The 13,167-nt window shown below is 42.4% G+C and overlaps 1 protein-coding gene across 1 annotated transcript in view; it reads right to left on the bottom strand.

The window, feature by feature from the left end:
• Positions 1 to 13,167, bottom strand: part of KCNMA1 (potassium calcium-activated channel subfamily M alpha 1) — a 1,310,561-nt gene that overhangs the window by 1,147,778 nt on the left and 149,616 nt on the right. The gene's annotated exons all lie outside the window — the stretch shown is intronic.

Consider the following 13,167-nt stretch of genomic DNA (forward strand, 5'->3'; position numbering starts at 1 on the left):
TTGATATTTTACTCTTTCAAAAAGTACAAAGACTAGGGGATAGTCAATGAAGTTATACGGAAATACTTTTAAAATGAACAGAAGAAAATATTTTTTCACTCAACAAATAGTTAAGCTCTGGAACTCATTGCCAGAGGATGTGGATACTGGGTTTAAAAAAGGTTTGGACAGGTTCCTGGAAGAAAAGTCCATAGTCTGTATTGAGACAGACATGGGGAAGCCACTGCTTGCTCTGGGATTGGCCGCATGGAATGTTGCTACTGTTTGGTTTTCTGCCAGGTACTTGTGACCTGGATTGATCATTGTTGTAAACAGTATACTAGCTAGATGGACCATTGGTCCGACCCAGTATGGCTGTTCTTATGTTCAGATACCTGGAATTCTGTGAACTTCCAAAAATGAATCTCTCTTGACATGAATACATTCACCCATATCTTCTGTCAGAAAGGAAATGTATCATAGTTGAATTCTCTTATGCACAGTCACAAATGCAATGCCCTAATATATTTGACTTGGAGGGGCATTTTCGATACGACGTCTAAGTCTGACTTTGGACGTTTTGCTCAAAACATCTAGAATTCAAGTGGCGAATATAGCCATTTTTGAAACAGCAAAACATTTATCTTTTTTTTTTTTTTTTTCAAAAATAGCCACTTGCTAGATGTTTTTGTGCTCTATGCGTTTATCTTTTAGGTCCATTTATAAACAAAAAAAAAATGTCCATGTGAAAAACGCACAAAATCAAGCCTTTGGGATATAGGAGGAGCCAGCATTCTTAGTAGACTGGCCACACAGATATCCCAGCAGAGTAGTGGGATACCTTAAGAGGTACTGCAGGGGACTTCACCTAGAAGGTCCCAGATACACATCTTACCATTACCCCCTTATCTTGTCTGCTGAGCCCTCCAAAAATCTATTGTACCCAAATTTACACCACTATAGTAGCCCTTATGGCTGCAGGTATCACCTATATGTGGGTACAGCAGGTTTTTGATAGGTTTTGGAGGGCTCACAATTTCCACCACAAGTATAACAGTTAGTGGATTATGGGCCTGAGTCCCCTTTCCCATAGTGCACTGTACCAACCACTAGGGACCTGCTTGCTGCTCTAATAGGACTAGCTATAACATCTGAGGCTGACATAGAGGCTGGTATATACTATTTACATTGTGAGGGTTGGGAGGGGATCTGTGACCACTGGGCAATAAGGGGGGGGGGTCATTCCTTTATTCCTCAAGGTCTTAGGAACATCCAAATCCCGCTCTTAAAAATGACCCCAACACGCCCCCTTGAGATTTGGAAGCACTGCAGATGAACTATATGATTGCTGGTGGTTCCTAGTGGATTCTTGCCAGTGAGATAAATGCCCCTGCATAAGTTTGTCTAAACTGGGTTGTTCTTGATGAAGCCCAGAAGCGGGTGAAACTGTATGGGCCCCGTTGAACACAATTAAGCAGTTGGAATGAGGGGCGATTAAGCCAGCTATGGAAAGCTAAGTTATTTTATGCTATAGCTGTGCTTTTGGAAATATTTGATTCTCAGTGAAAATGTTTGCATTATGAGAAAATTCTGATTGTAAGCATGTGAGATTAATTTTCTTACCCAATGAAAGAGATCAGACCACAGACACCAAAATCTTATATAGATAACGGGTCTTGTTGGTCAGACCTTGATCAACACCTTGGTTTCTGAGGGTAATTCTCATGCTTTCAAGTATTGTATGCCTTTTTAAGACCTTCTGGGATTGAATTTGGCTGTTGTTTAGTTTGTTTTGTATTAGTTTACCCAGCTTAGATCAACAGCTCATACTGTTACTTATCTATTAGCTTTGAAAATTAGCCCCAAAGTAACATAGTAAATGACAGCAGATAAAGACATGAACAGTCCATCCAGTCTGCCCAACAGTCACACTCATTATCAACTCATGATTAAACCAACAATGAATGTGATATAAAATATCTGATCATGGTCTTTCTTTCATATTTCTGGGACATAGACCACTGAAGTCTGCCTGGCACTGTCCTTACATTCCACCTATAGGAGTTGCTGTCAAAGCCCACTCCAGCCTATCCAAATCTGTCTTGTTATTTGAAGGTCACAGACAATAAAAGTCTGCCTGGCACTGTACTCATGTTCAAGCTACCTCCCATTCTACATTCCTATCTGCTTGTCTTCTGCCTCTCAATGTTCCTCCAACTGTCCACTCCCAGTTTGTCACTGTGTTGTGTGTTTCTGCTGTTTTGTGTGAGGGCTATGTGCTGTTCCTGGGCGAGTGAGTGCTTTGTGGTGCTGCTGTGTGTGTGAGGATTGTTTGCTGGTGCTGGGAGAGTGAGTGCTTAGTGCTGCAGCTGTGTGTGTCTGGATTGTTTGTTGGTGGTGAGAGTGAGTGTTTTGGGCAGATGCTGTATGTCTCACAACTGTGTGCTGGTATGGGGGCTGGTGCCAGTTCTCACCAGGTGCAGCAGGTTGAGGTGTGCACAGTGGTGTTTGTAGGGTCAACGGTTGCACCTGTGGTAGTGTGTCACCTGCATGCCAGTCATGGATGCACTGAATATTTTGGTGTCTCATACCTTACTGGAGGTGGATGAGATAGTACTCAGGCCCCACACTCACTTCCTTGACCTCACTGACCAGGAATGCCTGACCAGGTTCCGCTTCAACGGGACTGCCATACAGCACCTCTGTGACCAGCTACAACCCCTCCTCCAGCCCTGGAGTCACAGGAATACTCCTGTGCCAGTCCATCTGAAGGTCACTGCCTCCCTCGCCTTTCTGGCCACCTTTCAGTTAGTGCTAGTACTCAGTGCAGGTCTCACCCAGCCTGCCATCTCCTCAATGCCTTCCTCACCTGTACCTCCAATTATATTACCTTCCCCACTACTGCCCAGGCACTTCAGAACAACATGGCTAAGGCAGCGATTCTCAACACAGTCAACGGGGCATACCCAGCCAGTTGGGTTTCTGGCATATCCACAATGAATATGCATGTTAAAGATATGCATGTACTGCATCCTTAGGGGCCCTTTAACCAAACTGCTGTGAAAAAAAAAAGATGACAGTGCATCCTTATGTAGGTCATTTTCATGCGATAAAGCCATTTTTACCGCTGGGTAAAATGGCTAATTTATCTATTTTCCCATTACCATGTGGCAATTAGCACAAGAGCCCTACCACCACCCATTTAGTAGGTGGTAAGGGCTCAAGCACTAATCATACGCTGCCCCAAGAACCACCCCCAGTGCTAACAAATAAATTTTATTTTTTTAACGTGTGGGTAGCAGACACACATGCAAAAATTATCATGGAATGCCTGAGTGCATCCCACAGCAAGCCCTTTTTTACTGCACCCCACAGCAAGCCCTTTTGTACTGCAGTAAGCAAGCATTAATGCTTACTTCAGCATAGTCATTGTCCATATTCTGAAAGCCAGACTGGCTGGGTGTGCTCCGGGGACTGGGTTGAGAACCACTAGTCTAAGGGACAGGGCTCCTTTAGGGCAGCCTGAGCCCTGCTGGTAGTTCCATGAGATTACTGCTAGGAGTCACACACACCACTTTAAACCCAGTGCCAGCAGGGGCAAGAGGGATTGAGGATTGCTCCCACCCCATATCCCTATACCAATGGTTCTCGACCTAGTCCTTGGGTCACACCTAGCCAGTCAGATTTTCAGGATTCCCAAAATGAATGTGCATGAGATACATTTCCATGCACTACCACCATTGCATGCAAATCTATCTCATGCATATTCTTTATGGGATATCCTGAAAAGTTGACTGGCTGGATGTGTCCCAATGACTGGGTTAAAAATTCCTGCCCTACACCACCACCAATTGTTTGAAGTAGGTCTTGGGGACCTATAGGGGTAGGGATAGGGCTTGAATGCAGAATACCTAATGTGTTTTGGGGGGGTATGAGATATGTTTGGGAGAGTCTGCTGGGGAAGTTTGGAAGAGTTTGCTGGGGAAGTATTTCTATTTTAAAGCACTGGTCCCTCTAAGAAGGGCTCCAAGCTTGATGCTCCCAGATGGGAAAAATAACGCTAGCTTTATATAGCCTTAGTTAGGGCACTACATAAAATGAAAGGAGTAACCTAAGATGCATGTTGTGAACCGGGGAAGCCAGCGTTTCAATCTAACGTCTCTCAATTCCACTATTGGTGACCTTGGGCAAGTCACTTCATTCTCAGGTGCCTCCTGTGCCTCAGGTACAACTTAGATTATAACACTCATTTGGGTGGAGGAATAATTTGTGTATCTGCTTGTAACTCACTTTGGGCCTGGATTTAGGAACTGCAAATAATAAACTTAAAATCCAAATTCAACATAAAATCACTCATGACTGGAGGTAGAAATGTTAAAAACAATCAATTTTCATGTGTATGGCCTACTTTTGAATTTTCACCCTCGTGACGGAAAATTGCTTTACATGATTATGAAAAGATTTTTAAAAAAAAGAGAGAGATAAAGGCAACATTAAACTACCGCTGACCCTTGCAGCCTGAATCACACCACAGCACATCCTAGCTGTGGTGGGTTAAAATTCCATTGTCCATTTTGAACTGTTTCAGTGCTTACTTCATAAAATAATTCCAGACACCACTCCTCATCACGACACAGAAAAATTATCTGAAACAATGCCAACATAATGTATATTTCCCAACCTTTGCAAAGAATACTTGGAAGCCAGCTCCAAGTAGTTGGAGCACTATAGATTTTTCTTTCCTCACACACCAATCAAGTTTGGATAACTGCAAAATGCCCCAGGAACTGAAGATTTCATCTGGAGAAAACAAATCGCTACAAAAATGACACTTTGGTGTTTCACATTATTTTCAGCAGCGATTTCAATGTCTTTTGCTCACCCAGTCAGATACTATTTTTTTTGTTTGTTTTAATATGAAACTGCAAAACTTTCTTTAGGTCCTGTCAAGATACATTAATCTTGAGCATCTGAATCGCGTTGAAAGAATGAGAAGCCCCCTCAAACAGGATGAAGAGCTGGAGACGAGACCTACAGAAAGATATAAGCAGGATGGAGTTGGTCCAGAGGGCAGCTACGAAATTAGTAAGCGGTCTTGAACGCAAAAATTATAGGGACAGGCTTATGAACCTCAACATGAATAGGCTAAAAGAGAGGCGGGAGAGAGGAGACATGATAGAAACATTTAAATATCTCAAGGGCATTTATGTACAGGAAGAGAGCCTTTTTCAAATGAAGGAGAGCTCTGGAATGAAGGGGCATATGGCAAAGTTAAGAGGAGTAACCTAAAGAAGTATTATTTCACAGAAAGGGTGGTGGAGGCATGGAATGGCCTCCAGGTGGAGGTGGTGGAGTCGAGGACTGTTCCAGAATTTAAAAAGGCATGGGATAAGCATGTGGGATCGCTTAGGAACAGGAAGAATTAGGGGTTCCAGAGGATGGGCAGACTGGATGGGTCATATGACCTTTATCTGACGTCATGTTTCTATGTTTCTAATTCAGAGTATGCAGGTTTGCCAAAGCTATTTTGCATATTTCAGATTCTGAGATTAAACACTCCATACACTACATTCATGTCACCACTATAGATGGAAACTGATCAAGACTCCAAAAAGGATATCAATGGTTCAGCATGCCACTTATTTGGACCGTTAGTGCAGTGCCACCAAATCAAAATATTATATCTAAACTAAGAGACCCTTTTATAAAGCAGTGCTTATAATGGACTTAATGTGCCCTTATGCGGGTCTTTCCCACATGCTAAGGCCACTTTTAGCACAGCATTAAAATGGTCGATTTTTGTATTAATGGCCACGTGTTAAAGTTACCATTAGTGCGTGGACATTAAAAAGCTTAGAACGTGAGCCCTTACCGCCACCTATGTTGTAGGCAGTAAGGGCTCATACGCTAACCAGGGGTCATTTACTAAAGCTTAGCCTGAGTTATCTGCAGCAGGGCCCTGTTGCAGATAACTTGAGCTAAGCTATGCTGATTACCACAGAAATGCCCACTCTCCACCCCAGACAATTATTTAAAAATGTTTTATCCACTTAAACCTAGGCATTGTACATGAATATATACATAATCATAAAAATACAAGACAAGAACAAACAAACACTGATTGCTGTAAACCCCACCTGCCTCAAAACAGTTCCGTCCCATGAATTACCTCCATGTCCCCTCCGCGGATGCTAACCTAGAACTTATCACAAGACACCTGAGTGCATCCCCAGTAAGCCCTTTTAAGCTGCGGTAAGCAGCTTGGTAATAGGGCCTCTAAGGCAGTTTCATATTAATGCTACTTAAATATGCAAATGTGCACTAAATTAACTCATCTTGGAAGAAAGGTGTGAATTGTTCACTTAGGGACCATTTTACTAAAGGGCTGGCGAGCGGCAACAGGCTTGCCGTGCACCAATCCGGAACTACCGCCAGTTCTTACCCGGGTTAGCGTGGGAGCCCTTACCACTGCCTCAATGGGTGGCGGTTAGTGCTCCCCCCCTGAAATGGCCACGCGGTAAGAGGTTCACTTATCTCACGGCCATGTCTTTTCCAGAAAAAAAGACAGTCTTTTACTCGCTGTGGTAAAATGGGGCCTCAGCGCGCATCAAAAACATGCGCTGACACTAGTGCAGGCCCCCTTTTACTGCAGCTTAGTAAAAAAAAAAAACCTGTAAATAAATAAATAAAGGGCAATTCCTTAATGGAATGCCCACATTTAAGTGCCCTTAGGAGCCAGAAGAACTCAGGCCTATGTTGAAACAGCATTGTTTCATGCAAGCTACAATTTGACTTTGGTATAGTAAGGGACACAGCCCAGTGATGAATCTGTTTGTATTGTTTTTATTTCCTTGTGTATGTTAGTAATTGCTATGTTCTTTTATTATTATGTATGTTTATTTTGTACTCCGCTCTGGATAAGAGCGGTATATAAAGGATAATAAATGAAATGAAAATGAATTTCTTTAGAATATTGTCATGCACTAGGGATAGGCTGTCATTTGCAACAACTTGGGAAATGTCAACAACATGTTCCATGTCACTTAAACCCCAAAAGGAGCATGAACAAACCAGTGGCGTAGCTACGTGGGGCCAGGGGGGCCTGGGCCCGTGTAGATTTGGCCCTGGACCCCCCAGCCGATGACCCGCCCGACCCCCCCCACCGCCAACCTGCCGTCGCCTGACTTTGCTGGCAGAGGACCCCAACCCCCGCTAGCCGAGGTCCTCTTCTTCTCGCAAAAGGCTTTCTTCTGTTTCTGACGTCCTACACGTACAATTTGCAGGATGTCAGAAACAGAAGGAAGCCTTTTGCGAGAAGAGGACCTCGGCTGGCAAGGGTTCAGGTCCCCCACCAGCAAAGGTAGGTGACGGCGGGTTGGCGGAGGGAAGGGGGGGTCGAGAGGGTTGGCGGCAGGGAGGGGCAATGGCGGGGGGGTTGGCGGCGCCGGGGGGGGGGCTAAAATGTGCTCCCTCACCTCGGGCTCTGGACCCCCTCCCGCCGAAGTCTGGCTACACCCCTGGAACAAACTCCTAAAATTTGTGTCTTTCATTTGCCAATAATAAAAATGTGCACTCTTTTGAAAGAAGACACACAGGGGGTCTTTTACTAAAGGTTAGCTCGAGTTATCTGCAGCAGGTCCCATTTTATTCCAATGGGCCCTGCTAAAGATAACTCGAGCTAAGCTTTAGCAAAAGGCCCCCAGAGTTTGGAAAAAGGCTGCAGTCTTTCTCAAACAGTGCACGTGCCATTTTGCATGCGTGAACTGTCATGCATGCACATTCTGGGGTCCTTTTACAAAGCAGTGGTAGGGTCAACGCATGGGTAGTGCACACCAAATCAGCACTAGTAGCAAGGATGCTCGGTGGTAATTCCAAAGTTGGCATGCACTGGTTCCCGTGGTAGAAAATAGTTTTCTATTTTCTGTTGCGGGGGGCATTCCCAGCAGTAATTGGCAGCATACCCACATTGGCGCGTACTGCACGAATACCGCATGAGTAGCGCGTGAACCCTTACCATTGGGTCAGTGGCTGGCAGTAATGGCTGAAGCAGTACATAGCCGTGTGCTACCTTTCAGTTTAGCACACCACCATTTATTGCCCCATTGAAAAATGCCATTTTTCCCAGCTGTGTTAAAAATAAATGGCCCAGCACATGCCAAAAACACACGCCCACACTACCACAGGCCACTTATTAAAAGGATCCTTCTATCAGGAAAGAAGTATTCACTGTTTCAAAGAGCCATTTGAGCACAGTTTGAACTGGTTGGACTCTGAACTCACTTTAACACTTCTAACCCTTTGCTGTGCCTATTGGTCAGAATGGAGTTTTTTGACAGAGGGTTTTAATCCAATGTATTAAAATTGTGTAGAGGTTGTTTATCGTTTTGTTTTTACCATTCTGCCTTTTTTCTCTCCATGCCATTAATTTTAAGACTTTTTTAAAAATTATTTTCGATATTTGATTTCAATAGCTGAAGTAATTTTGAGAAGCCAATGATATAAATGGTGACCTCTTGAAGGATTAGACTTTTGTAATGGTAGAAATCCTGTGGCTTTGAGGTTTGCATTTCCAAAAAACATATAAAAGTCTTGTTTTCTACGATAACTCTGTCAAAACTTGACCAATTACAAATAAAATTTGGGCTATATCACCCTGAATCATGTCCAACAAGGCCAGATGCACGCTGGCCCCTCACCTAAACAACTTCGACATCATCTAGTTCTTGATGCAAGAGTTTCCAAAAATGAGGTGGAAGAGGATAAGCGTAGAATGTATTTTGAAGAAATTGCAAGAATCGGTCTCAACTGATCCACCAGTCAGGAAGCGATAAGACGCAATCAATTCTCTCTGAAGAAAACATTGCAACAATTGAAAAACTAAGTAGTAAAGTGAGGTTGTTTAGGTGAGGTGGCTGGAGTGAGTGTAGGCCTATTGCAAATTTATTCAGATTGATATATCCCAAATTATATTGAAATTGGTCAAGTTTTGACAGAGTTATGCAGAAAACAAGCTTTTAAAATAAACACAGTGTAGATCCAGGCTGTTATTTACTAGTTTTGTGACTGAATAAGCACAGCCTTGTGATAGTAGGTGTTTTAGCAAACAGAATTTGAATGTTTTGTAGGGTAACTAACTCAGGGCCCCTTTTACTAAGCTACATAGGCACCAAACGTGCACCAAAATGGACTTACCACCCGACTACCACATGGCTCTTCTGGTAATTTCATTTTTGGTGCGCGCCCGCTACGCACATCTGAAAAAGATTTTTTATTTTCTGGCACACGTAGCAGATGCACGCCAAGGGGCATCTGACGCACGTAGGTCATTACCGCCCAAATTCTTTACCGCTAGCTCTATGGCTGGCGGTAAGGTCTCAGACCCATAATGGACGTGCGGCAACTTTGATTTTGCCGCACGTCCATTTTCTGGGAGGAAAAAGGGCTTTTTTACAAGTGCACTGAAAAATGATTCTGTGTGTGCCCAAAACCCACGCCTATACTACCACAAGCCATTTTTCAGTGCGCCTTTATAAAAGGACCCCTAATAGTTTGCTATTCCTTTTTCTTTTTTTTTTTTTAGTTTTCTGGGTCCTAAAACCCCGTATACAGCAAAGCCAAGGAAAGATAGGGAAAGATAAGGCAAACAGGAATGAAAAGTTGTAAGTATACCACATACTCAAAAGTATTATACCCTACTGAGTGTCTATAATAAATCTCCTGATTAAGGAAAAAAGTTCATAGGAAAGGTGCAATCAAAGTCCTTTTCCCCTGATTTATCTGTTTTCTTGGTTGAAATCTAGGATTGCAATACAATAAACTCAGTTTATGAACATGATCCATGATGGCGGTTATTCTGCCTGTCTCTAAAATCTAGATTATAATAAACAGCACGGTGAAAGCTGCATTGCTGGAAGAGAATAACTACAGCAGTGGTGTCAGAACTGGAAGGATAATAACATTATCAAATGAGAGACAGAAAGTAATCGCATTACTGTCCATGTTCTCACAGCTGTGCAGAAGCTCGTTAATCTCAGACTCAAACAGTCCACTTACGCACTGGTACGCAATTAATAAAATGTACAAACAGAACAACAGGTAAGAATCATAACATTTGTTTAGTCTATTCTGATGTAACATCATAAACAGGCCCAAATTTCCCACTAGTTAGACTAGACATATGCCTGGTTGAACAGGGGACAGACTCTCATTTGCTCCTTTTAAAGGGCAGGATCAACCATATTAGGACTTTAAATAACTTACTAACAGCCCACCTCTGCAACTTGAACATTGTGGGGGCAGAAGGATGCTGCCACTATGAAAAGTACCACTGAGACAAAGGAGGTTGTGTTCCCTTCATCCCAAGCGAAGGAGGTGATCCTTTTACAGCCCAATGCTACACATACAGGTATCTGTATAGCTCCTGTGTCTTCAACGAGGGGGACTCCACTCCCATGCCTATCCACATCTTTAAGGTAAATCTAATCTTGGCATTGACCCCTGATAATCTCAAGCATTACACGCCTTCTGAACTTGCTCAGCACAATGTACAAACAGCATACGAAGTACAATACTGTAATACAGCATTACATTATCACAGAATACAAGCAACCAATATACAAAAAAATACCTCACTTTATCATGATAGCAATATTTCAAGAAAAGTCAGGTCTATATTACAGTCCTACAAAAAAAAAAAAATTCTAGACCTAGTCCTTAGTGGAGTGCATGACCTGGTGCAGGAGTTAATGGTGATGGGGCCGCTTGATAACAGTGATCATAGTATGATCAGATTTGATATTAGCTTTGGAGTAAGTATAATCAGGAAATCCAATACGCTAGAGTTTAACTTTCAAAAAGGAGATAAAATGAGAACGGTGTGAAGAAAAAAAAAAACTTAGAGGAGCAGATGCAAGGGTCAAAAATGTACATCAGGCATGGATGCTGTTCAAAAATACCATCCTGGAAGCCCAGGCCAAATATATTCCTTGTATTAAAACAAAAAACGGCATGGTTAAAAAGTGAGGTGAAAGAAGCTATTACAACTAAAAGAAAATCCTTCAGAAAATGGAAGAAGGAACCAACTGAAAATAATAAGAAACAGCATAAGGAATGGCAAGTCAAATGCAAAGCGCTGATAAGGAAGGCAAAGAGGGACGTTGAAAAACAGATTGCGTTGGAGGTACATTAAAAGCAAGAAGCCAGCAAAAGAATCAGTTGGACATTAGGAGTCACCGACCAAGACAGGGATCTAGGTGTCATCGTTGATGATACATTGAAACCTTCTGCTCAGTGTGCTGCGACAGCTAAGAAAGCAAATAGAATGTTAGGTATTAATAGGAAAGAAATGGAAAACAAAAGTGAGGACATTATGATGCCTTTGTATCGCTCCATGGTGCGACCGCACTTTACATATTGTGTTCAATTCTGGTCACCACATCTCAAAAAAGATATAGTGGAATTAGAAGAGGTGCAAAGAAGAGCGACAAAAATGATAAAGGGGATGGGACGACTTCCCTATGAGGAAAGACTAAAGCGGCTAGGGTTCTTCAGCTTGGAGAAAAGACGGTTGAGGGGAGATATGATAGAGGTCTATAAAATAATGAGTGGAGTGGAAAGGGTAGATGTGAAGCATCTGTTTACTCTTTCCAAAAATACTAGGACTAATGGTCATGTGATGAAGCTACAAAGTAGTAAATTTAATACAAATCGTAGAAAATGTTTCTTCATTCGATGTGTAATTAAACTTTGGAATTCGCTGCCAAAGAATGAGGTAAAGGTGGTTAGCTTAGCAGGGTTTAAAAAGGGACTGAACGGCTTCCTAAAGGAAAAGTCCATAGACCATTATTAAAATGACTTGGGGGAAAATCCACTTCTTATTTCTAGGATAAGCAGCATACAATGTATTGAGCTTTTTTGGAATCTTGCCAGGTATTTGTGACCTGGATTGGCCACTGTTGGAAACAGGATGCTGGGCTTGATGGACCTTTGGTCTGTCCCAGTGTGGCAATACTTATGTACTTGTGGAAGAGAATATTCCAAAGCATAGGGACCCCCACTGATGAGGAGCAGGCCCTTGTTATGCCAAGCCTACCTTCTAACCACAAAGAAATCCTTAACAAGGATAAAATGCTAGTGTATGTGGCAGAGAATGTGTCTTGAATGTAGGCATAGCAGCCAGCTCTGTGGGTGCTGTTGATGCTTGAACACCCCCAATATTGACTGTGTCCAGGGAGAGGTAATTTTTGTTGGTTTAAGCACCCCCCCCCCCCCCCCCAATAATTTTGAAAAGTTGGCTCCAATGAATGTAGGTGAAATCATTTACACCTGCTTGAAGGTGTGTATTTTGTGCATGTACTCATGTAAATTAAGATATTGTGTAATCTACATGTGTATATGCTAACTCCACCGAAACTCCACCCCTCTGTACACCCGTTGATAAAATATGCATAATCATCATGTCATTACACATGTTTTAGAAGTGCTCTTTAATGCAAGTATGTGGCCACATCCATTCAGGTAAGACTTTATGAAATTACTTCCTTAAATTCAAATTGGAATGTTGAAAATAATTCTCTCCTAGATAAGAAACCAATGTAATGATTTCAGAACTGGTGTAGTATGGTTCCAAGGGCTGTGTTTTGAACCAACTGAAAATGATATACAATCTTTTCAGGTATACCCATCTGTGCCATAATGCAAAGATCCCATTGTGGGCTTAGCATTACTACCTACAATGCTGACTTGGTCAAGTAAGAGCACAATTACTGGAGAAAGCTCAGGGTTCCAAAGAATGACTGATGAATGGCAGTACTGCACTGATATTAAATTCTGAATCAATAGGGGCCCCAAGATATCATCTGACCTACTATAATGAATGGACTTCACCACTTGACAAAATATCTGGATGAGGATGTGTGTCTGTACACCCCAAATATAACCACCCTGACTTTGCAATATTAAGCTTTAACAAGTATTCCCTAAACCTAAGCCATGCAACAACATAGTGTAAACAGGAGGTGATTTTGTTAAATCCATCACCGAATCCCAGTCTTATCCAGGACCAGCTTTCCCTCCACTTCTTCACAATTAGGACTCCTCTGCTCTTATAGTATATTGTCAACTGTCTAAAATACTGAATACAGGTGATTTTAGATGTCCACACTGATAATCCACAGATGTAAAAACAGA

The sequence above is a fragment of the Microcaecilia unicolor genome, chromosome 5 (assembly GCF_901765095.1).
Source record: "Microcaecilia unicolor chromosome 5, aMicUni1.1, whole genome shotgun sequence".
In the NCBI taxonomy this organism is placed as follows: Eukaryota; Metazoa; Chordata; class Amphibia; order Gymnophiona; family Siphonopidae; genus Microcaecilia; species Microcaecilia unicolor.